Below are 19,858 nucleotides of genomic sequence, written 5' to 3'. Positions count from 1 at the left end.
AGCAGCAAGAGAAGGCAGGTTAAAGCAGTTTAAGAAATGTTAGGTTGGTGTTAAGAGCAGCTGGTGTTCTGTGGGCTGAGGTTGACTTTGTGGACTGGCAAACATAAAGTGGTGGTGGCCAAAGCAAAATTCAAAGCAAGCTTGCAGCAAGGGTAGCTGATGTCCTTTGTTGTAAATAGTGGCACAGTATGGCGTTCCTGTGTGTTTTTGTGAACGCATCAGTGCATGTTTGTGGGTCAGCCTGCCCCCGTGAAGCGACAACTTTCAGACAGCAGAGGTGCAAGAGAAAGAAGCTGCAGCTTCACCAAAACATGATAAAAAATCAACTTTGTTTTCTCAGCTTTCAAAATTGCATGACTATTTTGGTACAAGTATTTATCCCCCATGTGGTGGGTAGCCCTCTGAGTTGCAGCATCCCTGCCACTGTATAATATTTCATATCTACAATTCTAGACACGATGATGTTCAAGGTGTGAAAAATGACCCCATTTATTGTTTTGTTTTTTGTATAGTCACTTAAACCTTTGTGTTGTGTGTTGGCTGATGTGCGGTTTGGAAAGAATTTCTCTGGTCTTTGAAATTGTGCTCTCTGCTATACACCATTGGGGATACAACAGTCAACCCAGTTACACTCTAAGTGGATAAATGATGTGTGCAAACTGCTGCTGCTCATCTTAAAGACTAAACTGCTTCAGCAATGCCATCCTTACAGCCACTGACACCATAACACATCATCCGTTGTCCAAATGGACGAGGCTAATGTGACTGTCACTCAGACTAACAACATCTCAGTCTCACAGAGGACCATATCCCTGCCTGTCAAACTCTGTCCACTCATTAATAAATGCCATTCAGGCAGTATGGGCTTTGAATAGAAAACTAGACTGTATTTTTTTATTCTTGATCCGATCAGAGAACAATCTATGCTGTGTGGTTTCCGATTTCTGTTTATATAACGCACCACTCTGCAGAGAAAGTTTGAGAAGCTGTTTTTGCTGCAATCATTGTTATCTCCACATGAATCAACCCATCAGGGCAGAAAAGCTGAATGAGTAATGAGAGAGAAGACAGCCCATAAGCTGTCTAATCATACACACTGGAGGCATTAGCATATTTTTGGATCAGAATCTCAATTTCCCTAACTTTTTGTCATGTTTTCTTGTGCTTCCTTTGAATAATTTGATCCCACTTGGATGTCGGCTTTTTTCACTGTGTGTTTGGGAGTTCTGATAAAGCCTGCTCTCCTCAGATCTCTTTCTTATCTTTCTCTCTGATTGTCCTTGCCTCCCCTCGCCATCACCAGCATGAGATACATCAAACAAGTGCAGGGGTGTGTCGTGACTTCCTAACATTAAGCAGACTCCATTATCTCAGCTAAAAGTATTACTGAGCCGACCTTCTCTCACCACCTCACATTTACTGACAATGTGAAATAGTATTACACCAGGTGAACATCCCTGAAGGTTTGGTGCATGAACTGAACATTCTGAATATGCAATGAGCAGTATTACCACCAGCCCACAACTCCTAATGCCAGATATTGTATTACTTCTTTAATTAGAAGAAAGTAAATTGGATTCCTGTATGAGATATAAATGTAAGCTATAGGTCTAGACTTTTTCCACGCTGCTTTGGTCCACCACTTTGATCCAGGCTTCAAAGAATCAACAACCATTAAATGGATGGCCATATAATTTGATCCAGGCATGTATGATAGCTAAAAGAAAAATCCTCCTGACTTTTTCATCAATCCCCTCGCTTTCTATCTAGAAGATTTATATCGGTGGTTGCACATGTTTACTTACGGCCAAATTCCACCAGATCCATGTCCTGTCTGTCTCTGATCCGTCATGGCAGATCTGATGGGTTTCTATTCTAGTCAATGTGTTGGATCACTGGATCTGCTCCGTTGCGTTCTGGCTGTGCCTCTGATCCAGCAGGTCGGAACGCAACTGATCAGATACGCAAGACTTCTATTTTTGCCGGATGCCGGAGCACGATGCATCAATTAGCACACAGCAGATTGAGCGGGACAGGAAGTCAGGCACCCGAAAAAAATTAAAACATCCGGTTGGATTTCAGAATAAAACACTGTGTTATCAACAAACCGTCATTTTGAGTGGAGCCAGGCCAGGAGTCAACAGGTCACAGGTTATCAGAGGACGATAAAGACAACATGGATGAGGAGAGGAGAAGGATAATCCTTGATTCAGTGATAATCGCGGGAGAACCCCGGTCACATGACTTCAGCAGTCCAGCGGTCCGGCTCGGTGCTCCGTTCTGAAAACGCAACTGGTGGGTGTTGACGGACGAGAGAGCACGGAGCCGGACCGGACACAGATCTGGTGGAAGTCCCATGTTAATTAAGTGTCATCATCCTGGCTGCTTAGTACCAGAATTACAAGTCAGTAAAATAAATCATTAATATATTTATAACTGTTGGGAGACATATGCCATTCATATGTTTTGTCTTAGCTGTAGTGCAGCCCCCTGCCACTGTAGCTCCAGTCATTGACTAATGCCATAATGCTATAATTCTCTACAACCCTGATGTAAACAAGCACAAGATGTTAGATGGCATCTTGTATTGCTAATTTGGGAGTTATTTTGATCTAGAGAATGAAGATATAGTTTTATTTTTGTTGTGTCTGCTTAAACTTTTATATAACCACTCAACAAGAGTGTAACCAGCACAGGCATGTGGGCCTAAACCTGCCATGAGGACCGAAGGCTGGTAGTACTTGCTCTGCTATTGTTAGCCACACTCAGCAAAACAATTTGACAGTGTTCACCTGTAGACTGTGATCCTGTGTTAAAGGTGACATATCATGCAAAATTGACTTTTTAATGGTTCTTTACCTGAAATATGTTTCCCTGGCATGTCTACAAACCCCCCAAGAATGAAAAAAATCCATTCTGCCCCTGTTCTGATTTCTACACCTTTCTGTAAATGTGTGTGAAACGAGCCGTTTCAGACTTCCGTGTTTTTGTTACGTAACAACAATATCCGGTCTGTCACGGAGTCAGAGCTCGGAGCTTGTTCAGCCCATAGACTGTATAAAATAATACTGAATCCCTCCCCCGTTTTTCATTACCTGCACAAATATGTGCCAACAAGGAGCTTAGGAGGGAGGCATGCTAGTTGTAGGCTTTCTTAATAAACGCAAAGGTCGGTTTTACTCCCCACGTCTGCAGATTTGAAGATATAGTGGATGATTTTTATTTGTCATGGATAAGTGCTAGCGCTAATTAGCATAGCCACATAGCTATATGTTCATAGCTGTAGCTGTGTACCAAGACACACGTCGACATACTGACAAATAAAACAACAAGAAACACTAAATCTGTGACCAATCCTTCATAAAAGGTCCTGCTGCCTTTCTGGCAGAGGTCGGTTTTACTCCCCACGTCTGCAGATTTGAAGATCTAGTGGATGATTTGTCATGGATAAGTGCTAGCGCTAGTTAGCATAGCCACATAGCTACATGTTCGTAGCTGTGTACCAAGACACACGTCTACATACTGATAAATAAAACAACAAGAAACACTAAATCTATGACCAATCCTTCAGAAAGGTCCTGCTACAGGCGCCTCTCCGTCAGGATCAGATTCAGAGGGTTGAAGTAACGCGATCTCTGAGCAGCCGTGTATATTCAGCCAACATGTAAACATTAGATCAACGTGCTGGAGAGCCGAGGCACATCCACTTCCGGAGGGGGCGTGGTCAGAGGGAAAACAGAGTGTTCTGATGAGGAATGAAGAAAAGGACTTTTCAGGCATGCCAAAATCTGATTTCAAAGTGTTTTTTTGAGCATAAACTTTAAATACATGTTTTTGGGACCTCTTAGACCAATATATATTGATGAAAAAAGCGTGATATGTCCCCTTTAAGCAGTGTTGGATAAAATTGGAAATTTTGACTGCCTTCTGGGTTTTGTCTTATTGTTAGACTGTTATTGTATTGCAGGTGTCAAATATGGATAAATAACGCTGTGCTATGAAAATATTTTCCTTCCAGTTTGACTGTCACTACTTCGTGACTCCTCACAATGGTGCTGATGGCATTAATTCTGCACTTAACCTGTTAGGGGCATTTTTTATTCTTCCACTCATCAAATGTTGTGATGTATCATTATACAGTTTTCTTACAACTTATCATGTATCCCCATACTGCTGTATTATGATGACTATTCTTAACATGGGCCATACATCAAGTATTATATTGTCTGGTTTCCTATTGTGTTGTATCAAATGGTATCATATTGGATCATGTGTTTCCCTGCAATTCCCACCCTGTTACTGAACACTGCTCATCCACACTAAGTCCTTTTATTCTCCACAAAAAGCATACAGTGCTTTTGATCATCTGATTGTCTCTAATGTGCTGCAGTGCATTGCTCATCCTGAACCTCAGAGCCTCAGTGATAGTGCAGCTTAATGAAAACACTGCCTTAGCTGAGTTAAAAAGAAGTATATATATATATTACCAGCATTTAATCGCCTCTGTTTGGTGTGAATCCATATTTACTACACTACACGTGGAAGGAAGCAGTAAGCCGGAGGGAGATAGTGCAGACAGCGGAGTGAAAATGACGGTCATCAATCAGTGCCATGTGGTGGCACACTTTGCCCGATATGCTGCTGTCAGACGGGTTGTAGCTGGTTTGCTTGAGGAGCTGTCTCAGTCCTCTCAGACAGGGATTTAAGCTACTCATGACTGAGCTTTATGAAAGCCCGCACACACTCTGAAAGCCTCTTGTGAGGGGCTTTTTGGGGCGTGTTTGCATGTGAGGCACAGATGGCACCCCTGATTCACACTCTATGTTTACCCCCTTGAAACAAGGTTAACATGTGCTTAATCAGGCAGTTGGCCTCAAACCTCATATTGTTTTATTAAATAGTTCGTCACCTACTTTTTTCCCTGCTTGGTTTCTTTTCCTCATGGACCTCGATAACATCCACTCTAAGCTCCCCTGTGTCTCTCATTTCATTTTACACTCATGTATTTATTTCTGATACTACACATGTAGTGTTAAAATTCAGCACAGGATATGTAAGACTAAGTTCATGAGTTAATAATTCACACTTACCTCTCTCCTTTTAGATTATAGGTCATTGTTAATCTCTTTGTTATGGTGGTCAATGGATAATCCTCATTGTAAGACACACAGCAATTCAAATAACCTTTAGAGAATTGCAGGATTTAAAAATCTTACTCTTATTTATTGATATTTAATTCCTTTTCTCAAATTTTGGAAAATTGGTTTCCTAAATTTGCAAGAGCATGACTATTTCCTCTTAAAAAGAGTTAAAAAGAAGATTATTTCCAGAATAACTCAAGTATATATTTAATAAAGATGAAAGACACAGCAAATCTTCCCATTGCAACATCAGAGAGTTTAGAGTTTCTGCTGAAAATGACTGCAAAATAGTTGCCAGCTGATTTAGTGCTAATCAACTCCTCAATTATCCAGCTTTTAATGCCAGCTGTAGTGTCATATGTGCAGTGATTTATCAAATAAGCCCTAAAAACATGCCTTGATTTAAACGACCCTGCTGTTAAAACTAGTTGTATAGACCATGTTTCTACTTTGGGTGTACACCGGTTCCTGTTGCCCCCCCCTGCACTGGTTGCTGGGATTGTAAGGCCTGTGATTTGACAGCATTGGTCCGGGTAATCCTATTACCCTGACTGCTGCTTTACCAGACTACTGCATCACACAGACCCGCGTTCAGCATCTCTGTATCACAATCATTCATGTGTCATTTGCTGCAGGATGCCCTGTTGCCCCCAGATCTCAGCCTCACCCTCTAACCTGCCAGTCTGCCAGTACATAGAGGAGTTTGTTTTGGTTCTGATATACTGTATCAGTCATGAAGTACCACATCAGCCCAGAAACTGTAACCAAAGCAAACAAGATTTCCTTACACTCCTGGCCGCCTCGCTTGTTGAGCCAGTGAAGCACTTTAGGAAATGATGTGCAACTATTTACAAGCTCTAGAAAGCTTGCATGCGTCACTGTAGCAGGCTGGGGTTATAGTTACAGCTGAAGTTGTTCATGTTGGGTCTCAAGAAGTACATCAAACATGCTCTATGGGAAGGAATTTAACATGCACAACATTTAAGTCTACAAGAAAATGAGAAGTTAAAAGGTGGAGCCATTTTCATTACAGCACACATAAGATAAAATCACTCTCTTGATTAAGATCCCTAATTAATTCCACAGATCTACAAACTCTAAATCAACAGCTTTACATTTTAATCTGAGCAATTAAAGCAGACGTCTTTTATAAAAGATGCCCCACAGATACGAGTCGAGACCCATAAAATACTCAGCTTTGAAAAATAATTTGTGATGTTTTTTTATTCCGCATTAAAGTTTAATTAATAGCTAAGAAATCATAAAACCACTTCTGTTCTCACTTTGAAAATGCAGAATCCATGAATATAAAATTCTCTTTTGTTTCAAACATTTAACTACTTCACACCAGTTGTTCTCTGCTTCACTGAAAAGCCCATTCTCAGTGTATTTAGTGTGAATAGAGGCGTCAAATTGCTTCCTGAGTTCCTTACAGACCATGGTTGGCTTCCAAACTTGTTTTCACTCCTCCACATTCCGCTCGTCCATACACGTTTAAAATCTAGATTCCCTCTGAGTATTGATAACCTTTTTCTCAGAAGCAGATGATTGTGAAATTAACTTACCACCGTCGACCTCTGCTTGATTCTCAGCAGCGAATGTCAAACGTACGAGTGGAGTCGCAGACGGCACAACACAAGTTTGAGTGGAATGGGAACATCCGTCATTTTTAGGGTCCAGGTGGCTGATTCCTGCAGGGCAGAATCTACAAGCTCAATCATCAAGCATATTGGTAATAATGCTAAGATGTGGAACAAATCATTTCTTTGACACAAACCCAAAAATTTCACATTCATGCAGCACCAGAGGGGTAATATCCAGATATGTTTTTGCATATGAATACCTCACAGGATTTGGACCTTGAAGTCCTGACATTGTCTGGACTTGTCCTTTCAAACATATAGCACACAGAAGCTGAATGTTTAAGATCTAAGATGTGTTGTCAAGTACTGGATATAGTCCATATGGTTCAGGTAGAGATAAACCGATCTTGAGATCGAGCTGCTAATGCCAATGTTTTTTTTTATATGTTATGTTTTTGGGGCTTTTACACCTTTATTTTATAGAGGAGAGGACAGTGGATAGTGTAAACTGGGAGAGATTGGGAAATGACATGCGGGAGGGAGGGAGACCGCAGGGTGGCTATGAACCTGGGCCGCTCACTACATGGGCGCTCAACTTAACCATTAGGCTAAGTCTGCACCCAATGTCAATGTTTAAAATGACAATTTAGTAGCTGATTTTGAGATTTTTTTTAATGCTTTGTAATCCTAGATGTCTGTTTTTCAAGTAAAATGTGCAGTTTTAGTTCATTTTAACTGTTCAATCAATCCATCCATCCATCCATCCATCCATCCATCCATCCATCCATCCATCCATCCATCCATCCATCCATCCATCCATCCATCCATCCATCCATCCATCCATCCATCCATCCATCCATCCACCCATCCACCCATCTTCATATAGGGCCAAATCACGCCATTGGCCTAGCCTTCTAAGTGTGCCCCAAGGCAAATTTGTCATAGGTCCCCAGGTAATACTCATACTGTGCAAATACAGCTTTCGACTTTAACCCTCTTCTCCAACTCTATTATCATTTGTCAAATTGTTATTTGGGCTGTGACCAATGAAAATGCATGAAAAAGGAAGTCTTTATTGGCTATATTTAAAGCCCCATAAAGTTTACTGTCACTCCCAGAAGCTTTATTGTTGTCAGAAGATAGCTGAAGAAGATAGATGGGTTCTGCAGTTGATATCAAAAAATATCCCAACAATGGAAAACAATGAACTGTCAGCTGAGGATATCAGTGAAAAAGAGGCTGCTCGGTTTACTTAGTTAGGTTAATTGATTTTGACACATGCGTTCTCACGTGCAGCCCCCCCCCCCATCTCCCCCGGGTAAATCTTGGACAGTTTCAGAAGTGCAGTTACATGTGTGAAAGGAGCTTAAGTGAGTCTGTCTTCCTCACCACATCTACACTGAGGATGATCTGATACACTGTGACTTATTTTCTCTAATTGCAGTGGAGTTGCTTGTCTCTCTGGTTTGCATTTGAAGGAGACACCGCCACGGTCTCTTAATGCACTGAGTTGGATGAGGATTAAGATGTGTCAGACTCTGGAGACTGCAGGTGGAGTTCTGCTTTCCTCTACTTCTCCATACTATAAGACGTGTCTACACGATTATCCTTTTTCAATACACATAGAAGATTTTAACTGAGTGTTACATCACTCTGGAGTTTTTGTAAGTTATGTGAAAAGGACTCTTTGAACACTCAGTGAATCTAATCTGAGGCTTCCTCATGAGTGTACATGTGGATGGACATAGTAACTGTCTATCCTTGTGCACCCTCGGCCTGTATCTCATTGAGAAAGAGTGCTTGGCATGCTCAGGTCGTTCCTTTGTATTTTCCCTCGTCCCATGTGACTAACCCTGAGTAGCTGCCGTCAGCGCTCTGGGACTGGCTGTCCTCTCACTGTGCCTGTCAGCGAGTCACTCAAGCGTGAGTCTATTCTCACTGCAAGGGCGCCAACACTCAAGGAGTGTCTGCCCGGGCCCACACTGGGGCTTAGCTGTTTCCTCTGACAAGCCTGCTTTGAGTGGATTTGAGTCTCCTCCAAAGGTATGGGTTGACTCATCCTGCATCGCGTTTAATGTCTTCAACTGTGGAGGCTTTTCCTTCTGACCTTGGGGGCATAATGGTGATCAATCAGATTTAATGCGTGCTCTGTTGTAAAGGCTGCCCAGAGTTCAGGTGCTTTGATTCTCTCTGTTCTTCTGCACAGACACATTAACACAGCTATAGGACTGATCAATTCTGTCTGTCAGACACTATATACACAGTTGCAGTGTAAGTAATGAAAGCCATTTATCTATAGAGTCACAGCTGTAGCTTCCAGATGGAGCTGGTACACAGTCACTGGCGGCAGTGGATGCTTATCTATCCTCCAGGATAATACAAGGAACACACAGTTTTCCTTCCAGTATCAGGACTGCCTCTAATAGTTTAAAGGAGGGAGTAAAATATGAGAATGTGCTACATTTAGTTGTTTGAAAAGTGCTCCACAAATAAAGACTGATTGAGTAGGGGGAAGTGGAGCGTACAGCCTCATTGGGCAGGGGGCTCCAGCTCTCACCCTGGCTTCCCTGTCCTCTTTCTCACACACCTTTCTACAGTCTCTTCTCTCTGTTTTTCACTTTCTTCTTTTCTGCTTCCTGCCTTCATGAAAATGGGTTTGTAGGGGGAGGCAGAGCGTACAGCCTGAATAGACAGGGAAGGCTCTGGCTCTTGCCATGGCTCTGTCTTCCCTGTCCTCTCTCTCACATCTTTCTTCAATCCCTTCTCTGTTTCTCTCTTTCCTCTTCTCTACTCCCTGCCCTCATGAAAATGGGGCAGTATACAGGGAGGTAGAGCGTACAGCCAAAACTGGATCTCTTTGTTTTTCTCTTATTGCTTACATTGAGGGGGTGGACATGTGATGTTAGAGCTAACTGTCAAGCCTCCCCAAGGTGCCATGGGCCTGACTTGACAAAGACACCAGTGAAGGATGAAGGTGCCCACTTACTAACCTTGTTGATGTGTTGGCTCTCGCTTCTCATCTGATCCCATGGTTATGGTGTTGGGGCAAATAGGGGCCAAGTTGTAGGGGAGGTTTAAGGCACAAGTATCTGGAGTTTATTTCAAACAGTGCCTTGAAGAAGTAGTTGTCTCCCTTGGACTCTTCCACATTTTACAACATTATGACCTGGAAGTCAAAAAGACATATTCCCACTTTAAGCCATCTGATTATCTGTAAAGCAGATAAAGATATTAAAAACACTCAATGAGGCAGAAATAGATTAATATTTTTGGATAGGTGTACTGTTCTCATAGTATTGAAGTGGTTCTCAGTAGTGGCTCTGGCATCAAACATCTCTGTAAGAAACGTGTGTATACTTGTGCTATAAAAAAGATAGGAACTAGAAAAGAAGTCCTTCAAACATAATTGTTTCAAACCAACACGAAAAGCCTAATATGTTGGAAGTCCTCGCTGGAAATTCCATCGAGGTCACTTCTGCATGGAAATCAAGAATAAACATGCTTGAAAAGGACAAAAATAGAAATACTTTTGACTACATAAAGAGATGTCAATCAATCAAAAGCTGTAAATTGTGTATGAAGAAATGTTTTTCTCATTAAAAATGACTCAGCTCTACTCCACCCTTGCAGTAACTTCCAGTCTCTCTTCAAACATTGTTTTTATTCAATAGCAAAAAAAAGGAATCAGAGCAGCTCCACACAAAAATCAAGAATGAACATGCTTTAAATAAAAACAAATATTCAGTCCTTGATTAAAAACGGTTTCAAACATTACTTATGTTTATTTTATGGAACTCTTGGTTCTTCTACAACCTTTCAAGAACTGTAAGTCAAGCATGTAACCCCAGTGTCATGCATTAGCCCCCAGCAGCCTGTTCCCTGTTAGCGCCCTCTCTCCCACAGGACCAGACTGCTGCAGCTCACTGGAGGCTGCCAACACGCTGGCGTCCAATCCATGCTATCTGCACTCAGGCGAAAACTACTCACACAGGCACAGACAGGCACCAGCAAGCATTTAATGCCAGCAGAAACACACACATTTTTTAATTATGTCGGCCTAACTGCCTCTTCTATCTCACTCTTTCTTTCTGTCTCTTTTAACACATGACACAGCCTGCTTGCACAAACGCAAACTAGCCTTCTTTTAAAATCTAGGCCAAGGTCATCGTCCGTGGCGGCTCTCGAGGTAATTGCTCCCCTTATCACCCTCCTGCTGACTAATAATGAGACGTGCCAGTTCACTGTGGAGGCTCAGACCCCTTCTTCAGCACCATGGGAGTCACTCTGTCCTCCCTGTTTTGCTGCAAGGCTAATAGGCCTGTCTGAAAGTGGGAGAAGGATAAGTTGAGCAGCAGTGATTAAAGCTCCAGTTCTGTTTAAAACTTATGGGACATTGTGGAGAGCAGCTGCCCAAACACGTGGTTTCCTTCTAGCCCTCACAGTTGGAGTCTGAAATAAAACAAATGTGCTAATTTTACTTTAAATTGTTTCCCGCTACTTTGATTTCCAAGAATCGTCTTCCCCTCAAATGGCACGCTGTCGTGCAGCTGTTGTATTTCTCAGCTCCCAAAACAGTCTTCCCTTTGTGTGCCAAATTGTGAAAAAGCAGTGAAATTCCTCGGAAGTCCCCAAATCCTGGGAATTGTAATGAAGGGGTTGCCGGGTGACGATCTATAGAGGCTATTGTGTGCTCCTGTATGGATCCGTTGGTACTGCAGGGAGCACCAACCACCAACAATGCACCCCACATTCCTCTGCTTTTCAGGATCAACAGAGGGGTGGAGGTTACCCATATTTTCCATGATTTGGTTTGCAAAATCTAAATCCTGCATATTCATTCACTATAAGAATATTCATGGAAACCAGGAGGAAAGAAATGTCCCTTGCGAAATTTTACATTTAAATCTCTCTGATGCCAGACTTTGAAGTGTGCATCAAAAAAACATCAAGTGAAGGACTCTGAGGCCCTTCATTAAAAGGTTGTTGACCGGTGCCTGTTGGAGCCTTGAAGGAGGATTATTTATCTGCAGCAGAACTACTCCTCAGTGATGACTGGGAGCTGAGAAAGAAGGCATCAACATCACAACAGTGGAGTTTGCTACACTCAGTCTCGTCCTCTTGGGCGTCCTTTACAGTTTGCTCTGAGACCCAAGCCTCCTTATCCTCTGTGTTATGTGAGGAAGGATGGATTTTGATATGTGTCTTGGGATCCTTTTTGAGAAAATCAATGTCAGTCTCAGCTTGGCTTAGCATAAAACGAGCAGCAGGAGGAAGAAACGTGTCTGGCTTTGTCCAAAGATAAACACCTCAAAAATCCTATTCGTCTCCCTATAAAAAACATAACTTCACATTTTAGGTGTTTTGTTATTGTAGAGATCAAGAAAATGCCATATTAGTTACCTACATGGTGCAGATTGGCATTGTGCTGTCTGAGGACAAATCAAGTTTGCATCTTCATTATAGTCTTAAGCTTACTGTCTCCAAGCGAAGACAATCTCCTCATCTAAATCTTAGCCAGTGGGGGTACTTATTCAATTTCAAACTATTTTTGATGCAAATTAATAAACATCCAAACTGTATTTGCAGTGTTTTAAACTGACTATGTTGGAGACACAGTTAACAGAGGATGGGGTTAGATTTATAACTATTAAACAATGAAACAAAAGTAATTTACAGATTTATATAGTAATGAAATATGCTTTATTTCAGGACTGTCCTGTATTCAGTTGATGATGTTCTACAAACTCAACACCGAGACTTGGATCTTTGCATTTTACTTGTTTGAATTTCCTTGGTAACAGAGGCAAGTGACTGTTCTCAAGTTAGCATTTGAGGTGTTAAGCCAAGATATCACTGAATTTAGAACCAGGTCTGTCTGTGTTGGCCAGATCTCTGCTGGTGTGCAGAGATACTGGTTGGCCCACTTTGCCGATCTAGTAAATTATTTTTTTCACTGACTTTCCACCAGTCAATCGGCTTGTGTCCAAAGATTGGGTACTGTCCTGTAAAGTTCTTAACCTCCATTTATGTGTCATTAGTGGTGGGTGTTGTGTTTTGCTACCCACCAAAAAAAAGCCAATGCAGAGAGTGCCTGTTTTGAAGTGCTAAATAATGGAATTGTCAACATACGATTCAAAATACAATTAAATAACAATTATTACCCGGCTTTCTTACTGATCGTCCGGCTGTGTAAGATGCTTGAGTCTGATTGGTCACCCTGTCAGGATTCTTTTTCCCATAACCACCTGCTAACCATACATTATCCCTTATTTAACTGTTGAAATTCAGTAATGAACTGTGAATGAAGTAATGAACCTTGGACAGCCCTTTAAAACCCATAACACAAGCTGATCAGAGTGCCATCCGTTTTGCAGATATTTTGTTATCGACCAAGTATCAAACTGAAACTAAAACTGAATTTGGGACCACCTTAGAAATGAAAGGATCACCAAAGGTATTGCCGTTCATCCTCTGGAGAGCATAAATTTTAAGCTACTTAGTCGTGTTGTGGAGTTATTACATTAATAATCAATGTCTACCTTTTGGTGATGCTGGAGGGAACGTCCATGGATGAACAGAGTCAGTATGTTATATCCTTTGGTAACAATTAATGCTAGAATAGAATGGTAACCCTTCTTATAGTTGTAGAGGTATTTTGGTCTGGACCACAAAGATGAACAGACCAAAAGTACTATCAGAAAAAAAATCTAAAATAGAGGACACTATGAGTTCAGCACACTCAGAAGCTTGAGGCTACTGGTTTTCCAGCTGTGCTCTCAGTTCTCGATGACTTTGAGAGATAAAATAATGATTAAAGTTGAGCTTTGGTCATAGCTTGTTATACTCTGAGTGCACTGAAGCTGTCATTCTAAATTCTACTGTGTTGGCTTGCTTAGATATTATTAATAAAGACCGAATGGCCTTGTGTCATCTCTGTTCTGTTTTGAACTTTTAATATGTTTTGTCTGTTTTAGAGCAGCAGAAGCTTTTAAACTGGGTTCTTAAATTTTATAGAGGGTCTGCTTCCCTTTTTCTCATTTTGTGCACAAACAGCAACAGCCATCACTATTCTGTTTGACACTTTCATAATAGATTGCTGAGGAACGTTGGCTGAAATTTGTTACGCTGTCTGCAAAGACTGATGAATCTGACGGCTTTAATGCACACATCCAGACTGAGAAAGATTAGAAACAAACTCCCTCACTCTGAATCCTGGGCTTTACTGGAGCACTGCAACACTCTCCAAGCATGCACGGTTTAAAGGTGTTAAGACCAATCTTTTAAGAGTGTATGTCAGGACTTCAAGCCCGGTGCTTAACACGTATTAGTCATACACTTTTCATTACAACTCACGTGTGACTCATCAAGGCGTCATCAGGATTCGGAAAGTCTCAGAATATTCAACACCAGAGTAAACTAAACTAAGCTCCTCTCTGGAATGTATTTCTGCCTCATCTGAAAGATTCGGAACCTGACATGTTCAAGCTTCAGGGTGAGTAAGGAGCTTTTAATTGTTTGTTCCACTGTTGGTTAAAGGAAAACCATAACAAACCAAGTGCATTAAAAGCTTGAATATTTCACAACACTTGGCACTTAAGCAAAGAAAATATAAAATTTTCATACTGTGAATGAAGTTGCAAAGTCCCATTTTGCTACCCCAGAATGCTGGCATAAGCTGTGAATAATAGAAGAGCTGTGTGATAGTTTTTTTTTTCAGCACTAATGTGTTTAAGAAGTTAGTAAGGTGCCTGAGATGGCAGGTGTGTGTTAGGCCTGGTCGTCCTCAGTTGTTTGGCCCTCTCTTATAGGAGTTTCCAGCAGGTTTTCTTCTTTAAGAGTCCTGCTGTCCCAAACTAACAATTGTCGTTATCTTACATTGTTATCCTGCCAGCTAGAATGCTTTTGTTACTTTTGCAGGGGTTCACTGTAATGCTCCGGCATCATGTATTATTTACATCAACTGTTTACAAGAAATGGACGTAGCCAACGTGACATCATACATAGTTGTTGGGAATCCGTTTTGTAGCCTTGATCTAGGGTTATTACAGCTGCCATGTTGGTTTTCCATTGCCAGACGTAACCATATTTGGGTGAGAAGTTTGACCTGGAGTAAAGTAAAGTAGTTGGCGGCTGCTTATTTATCATAGCTTCACAGTTATATAATGTAGCCCAAAGGCAAGGTCATTGGCAATTGACAGGTTAATTGGGTTATCTGTTTTTCCTTTAGAATAAAGTTCCATTGTTGGCGGTCCCTAAGTACAACTGCAATACTGTAAAAGTGCCAGAACAGAGATCCGCCATGTACTTACACATTGAACCCTGCAAAGGCGTAAAATTGGTGTTTGGTGTGAAATTTCACATCGCATTAAGCGGGAGGCACAGCTTCCACACAACGCTGTTTGGCCCTGCCAGCTCCAATGCCACTGTCTCCCCCCCTCCATTACTGCCTTTGAAGGATGATCAGAGCATTTCACCTGCATGCATTACACATTGTAGAGCAGGTATAACAGGGAGCTGAATATCACACCTCAAAATCGCATTATCTAAGAGCCTTGAGACTGCATAACAAGTAGTAGGGTAAAAACAGAAACCATTACTATAACCCAAGTTCTGTGAATGGGCGAAGCCAATGACAAACCTGACACACATGCACAGGTCACCACAAATGAATCAATATTTGATGAACACAGAACAAACTAACCAGCAAACAAGGTTGTAAGGATGAGCCAGGATTTTCAAATATTTGAATACTAGTTGTCAGTTCATAAATAATTGTAAAGTTCATCTCATCCAAAAGAAAATATCCATTATTTTTCTGCGGTTCAGGTTGTAATGCAGTACAACCACCAGAGACGGTGGCTGTAGCCCATCTGAAAGCTGTTTATCAACCACTATTACATAACAAGAGAAGAAGAAAGTACCAGGTGCAGGTGAAACAGGTTTTGTGTTGTGAGTTTTGGACCCGGGTAAAACTGCTGAGCCCTCATAGAGTTCTGTGAGGACAATATCAACAAAATTGAGGTCACGCACAAACTTACCAAGATAAAACTAGCCCAATAAATATATAACAACTATGAACAGAGAGACATGCAGAAGGGGAAGAACCATTTCAGTAATTGTCTTAAAATCCCTGTTACTTCTGAATAGTATTTTTTGCATTGAACGCCCTTCTGTATAAGGGTGGCACCAACATCTATTAATCAGTGCTAACCTGTAAGAGATGAACTCAATGACATCAGATGGAGCACAGGCCTCTTATGTATTCTGTCAGTGCATAGAACTTCACAGCAAGACACATGTCCGATATTTGCATGAAAACCCTCCGTGAGGCTCCAGCACCACAAATACGGCCAAGAGGTCAAGTTCAGTGAAGTGGCTAACACCCAGCAGACAGCTAGAAGCATCCACCTGTCACTCCAAGTGCTTAAGTCTTTAATTATGTATAACTTTAAGCCTCAATACAATCCCAACTGGTGTGTTATATAAAAATCATCAAGGGAATAAGAACCAAGAGTGGGGGAGATTAGATATAAAGACAAGAATCGTTTTCGTGACCAGCTAATAAAGGTGTTAAATTCTAAAAGGTTTAAAAAAAAGAATGCATTAAGTAAGTGTATTCTTGCCTCGTCTGGTATCCTTTACAACCTTTCTGTGCCTCAGAGCTGCATGTTTGCCAGGTTAGTCCCCAGAATTCATGATTCCTTCTTCCTCCTTAATTAGTATTTCCTGAATTGCCCTTTGTCATTATGTGCCCCAGAGCTGATACTCTTTTCTTAATATCAGTAGATTCTCCTCAGGGTTCATAAGTGTACTGATGGAGATAAATGGAAGTTCACTAGCTGGGTTTTGGTTTCTCACATGGGCACTTTCCTTTCATCTCATTCTGCTTCACTTTGCAGCCTGAGCGTTTCCCCATTCCTCTCAGTCTGTCTCCGCGGTGTGTTTCCTGCTCTCCCTCTCTAAACCTATTCTCCATTTAATCAGCTCTCTCAGGACTCGCTTCTGTATAATTAGAGGCTGAATCTTTAATCACCATGGATCCGGGGCTGGCAGAGCAGGGCATTTCAAACAGACACAGGCAGAAAATTAGCATGAAAGAAGGTATGTGAAAGATGGAAACAAATGTGTCAAAGTATTGCATCACTTACGTCATGACATTACTGTCAGTCTTTGCAGACATTCACAGACAGCGACGACATATCAGACTTTCACCAAAGCCAAATTATTTCATAACCATGTCTGCTGTGTTCAACCTGTTCATAATGCTTGGCTAATTGATCCACAGCAGCATTGTGTTGCTGGAGTAAAAGGTCACAGTTTGCAGGAGGTCCTTACATAACAACAGATGTCTCCTTAGCTCCTCTCCTCCTGTCTCCTCCTATCAGCTCATCTCCCCCCCTCATCTTTTTGGGCTTTATTTTCCTCCACATGCCTCCTTTCTATATGAGCACTTATTTAACCCCCCTCTTTTGAACAACATATTCTCTCATCTCTCCCTTTTACGTATTCATCGTGCTGTCCTCCACCGTTCACTTCTACTGTATGTTAACATTTTGGCAGAATGTTTGAAGCTGCAAAATTGAGTTTTATTGTTTCCTGAGAAGCTTTGCCAGCTGCTGTCAGAAATGCTTTGTCAGCAGTAGCAGATCTTAAAAATAGGAAAGAGAATTGTTCGCACTTCAACTTTTACCTCAATTTGTGGTCATGAAGAGAAGACGTGATTAAAAACTGTAAAACCTTGATGTTTCTTTGGCTACTCTACAGTTTGTAAGGACTGTACGGCACAATTTAGTTTGAGCTTGAGAAAGAAAGCAGGGGTATTCAGTGTATTTATATTTTTATAATTAAATATGTATGAGAAGACAGTGGAAAAAACAATACTGGAGATGTTGCTTGTAGTGTTCATCCTCAGAAGAAACCAGATCTTGCTCTTCCAGCTAAGCAAAGCTTTATATCCAGTTTCATTACATCAATAATATTAAATATTCTGGCTTTACTTTGTTCAATCACAGTGAGCGTTTACTTTGTGCTAAGAAGCTCGTAAAAACCTCTTTTAAACTACCTGCTCAGTACCAAACAGCAGACAGACACATTTAGCAAGTAGCTAGTGAGCATTTTTGACAATTTAGCTGCTAACGAAAGAGATAATTCCTACTATAACTGGTGGAGACCAAAAACAGAGCTCATAGAGGGTGAATTTTGGCAATATGACAATTAAAATTATTAAAAGAACTACAGAAGAAGATTGATACAATTCTCATTTAACTGGCTAACTGTGAAAATATAGCGAGGAAGCAGTTAGCTAACCTCAGTGTAAAGATTGCTTGTAGGAGGACATAGTAAGCCTTGCACTATTTACTAATAGCAAGTTTTAGAAGTGTTGGCATATTTACTGTCTTTGCCAAGGTTGCTGTTGCCCTGTGTATCTGGTCTTTATGGTAAGCTAAGCTAACTGTCACCTCCAGCCTTAGGGACAGTGTCCACTCAACTGAGAGAGCTGAGGGCGCAATCAACTTAAATCAGCTGATGCTCTGGGCATTTTCACACTGAGGATGCAGAGTGTTTAAACCACTGAACTGGCATTGGTTTGAATAGAAAAGAGGCGCTGCTGGTGCCAAAGCAAAGACAGTATTAGTGGACATAGACCCTTATGCTTAACAGATTTACTGTAGAGGTATGGTATCAATCTTCTGACCTAATTCTCAGTACCAAATTATGCTTATTTAAATTAGTTTTTTTAACGTCTACACGCTGAGCTAAGCTATCCATCAGAGTAGTATGAATCTTCCAATCTAATTCTCAGCAGGAATGTATCTCTTATGCAAATTCAAATTGTCTGAAAAGCTAAGCCAAGCTAGCTGTCACATTCAGCTTGATGCTTAACAGATAGAAAACGTATCAGTATTTAAATATTCAGAATTCTATTTAAATATTCCAGCTAGCTGTTAGCTACCGTACATGACATACAACCATATCTGATTCTGAGTGAGCCACATTATACTTTCATGGCTCAAAAGTAAAAGTCAAACACCTGCAGTTTGTAACATGATAGAAGGCTGTGACCGGACAGTCACCCTGTAGCCTGTGACAGCTGGTAGTGAATCAGGGTTAAACCCTGTTTCATGTTTAAAAGCAACACTGATGTGAGTTGATGGGCCGGCCTTGCTGAGTTCTCCAGCAGAGAGTCTGGACAGCTGACGAGGTGGAAACATTTGAGCAACTCGATGCAGACACAGCTGTTGTGTTCAAGTCAGCAAATAACATGGAGGCAAATTTACATTCTTGGCCTTTCTCTTAAATATAACCAAATTTGGCTGCTGTGGTCTTTGTTTTGTGCCTTTTAGATTAGTTATACTTATATAACATAATACTAATCAGTCTGTGGCAAGTCCTCCCAGCTTGTATAATTGGATTATTTCACTGAAAAAGCAAACTTTTAATGTTATTAGACACACACGTAAGATTAAACCATAATGTGGTATTTTAATATTTGTTGGGACTAAAATCAGATGAAGTCGGGCAAACTTTGTCGTTTACAATCCTCTGTTGTTCATCTTTGTCCATCCTTTCTCTGCCACCAGAGCTTATTGAGATCATTTCCTTGGCTTGGCTACATGTACTCATAAGACTTTATAAGTACTCCCACTGCAAGCTGCCAGGATATTAAAGATTCTGATGTATTAAAGTGCACTGCAGATGATGCTTTAATACTGACAGATTGTTCCCATCCATGCTCTGAATTCCATTAAAAAGCCAAATGTAAGGCAGGATGTAGAGTCACTGCAGTGGAAAGGTAGAGCCACACACAGTTGTGTATGTGCAGTGTAGCTGCATGTTAGAGCACATGCATGCATGTTGACCTAAAACAAGAACTTCACATTTTCTATAATTCACTGGGGTTATGATCTTCATTTTGTGTTGCTAAAAGCTCAAAGTAAAATTTTGCAGCTTCTATCGAGGGAAATCCACTGCATGTGGTTTGACATCCACCACTTAACACAGTTACTTTAGGTCAACATCATTTTTTTTTCTTGTTCTTTTTTTGGACATAACAAGCATTCTGAAGAGGTCATTTGGGGTTCTGATATGCACGTGATCAAATAAAAAGACATCTTTTGCCGCAGAACTAGTTTA

General features: G+C 41.0%; 1 protein-coding gene across 2 annotated transcripts in view; it reads left to right on the top strand.

The window, feature by feature from the left end:
* The window catches only part of si:dkey-34e4.1 (carboxyl-terminal PDZ ligand of neuronal nitric oxide synthase protein), a 67,343-nt gene that overhangs the window by 15,117 nt on the left and 32,368 nt on the right, over positions 1-19,858 (top strand). The window lies entirely within an intron of this gene.

Source organism: Notolabrus celidotus, chromosome 19 (assembly GCF_009762535.1).
Source record: "Notolabrus celidotus isolate fNotCel1 chromosome 19, fNotCel1.pri, whole genome shotgun sequence".
Taxonomy (NCBI): domain Eukaryota; kingdom Metazoa; phylum Chordata; class Actinopteri; order Labriformes; family Labridae; genus Notolabrus; species Notolabrus celidotus.
The sequence above is the reverse complement of the archived record's forward strand: the minus strand, read 5'-3'. Positions and strand labels throughout refer to the sequence as shown.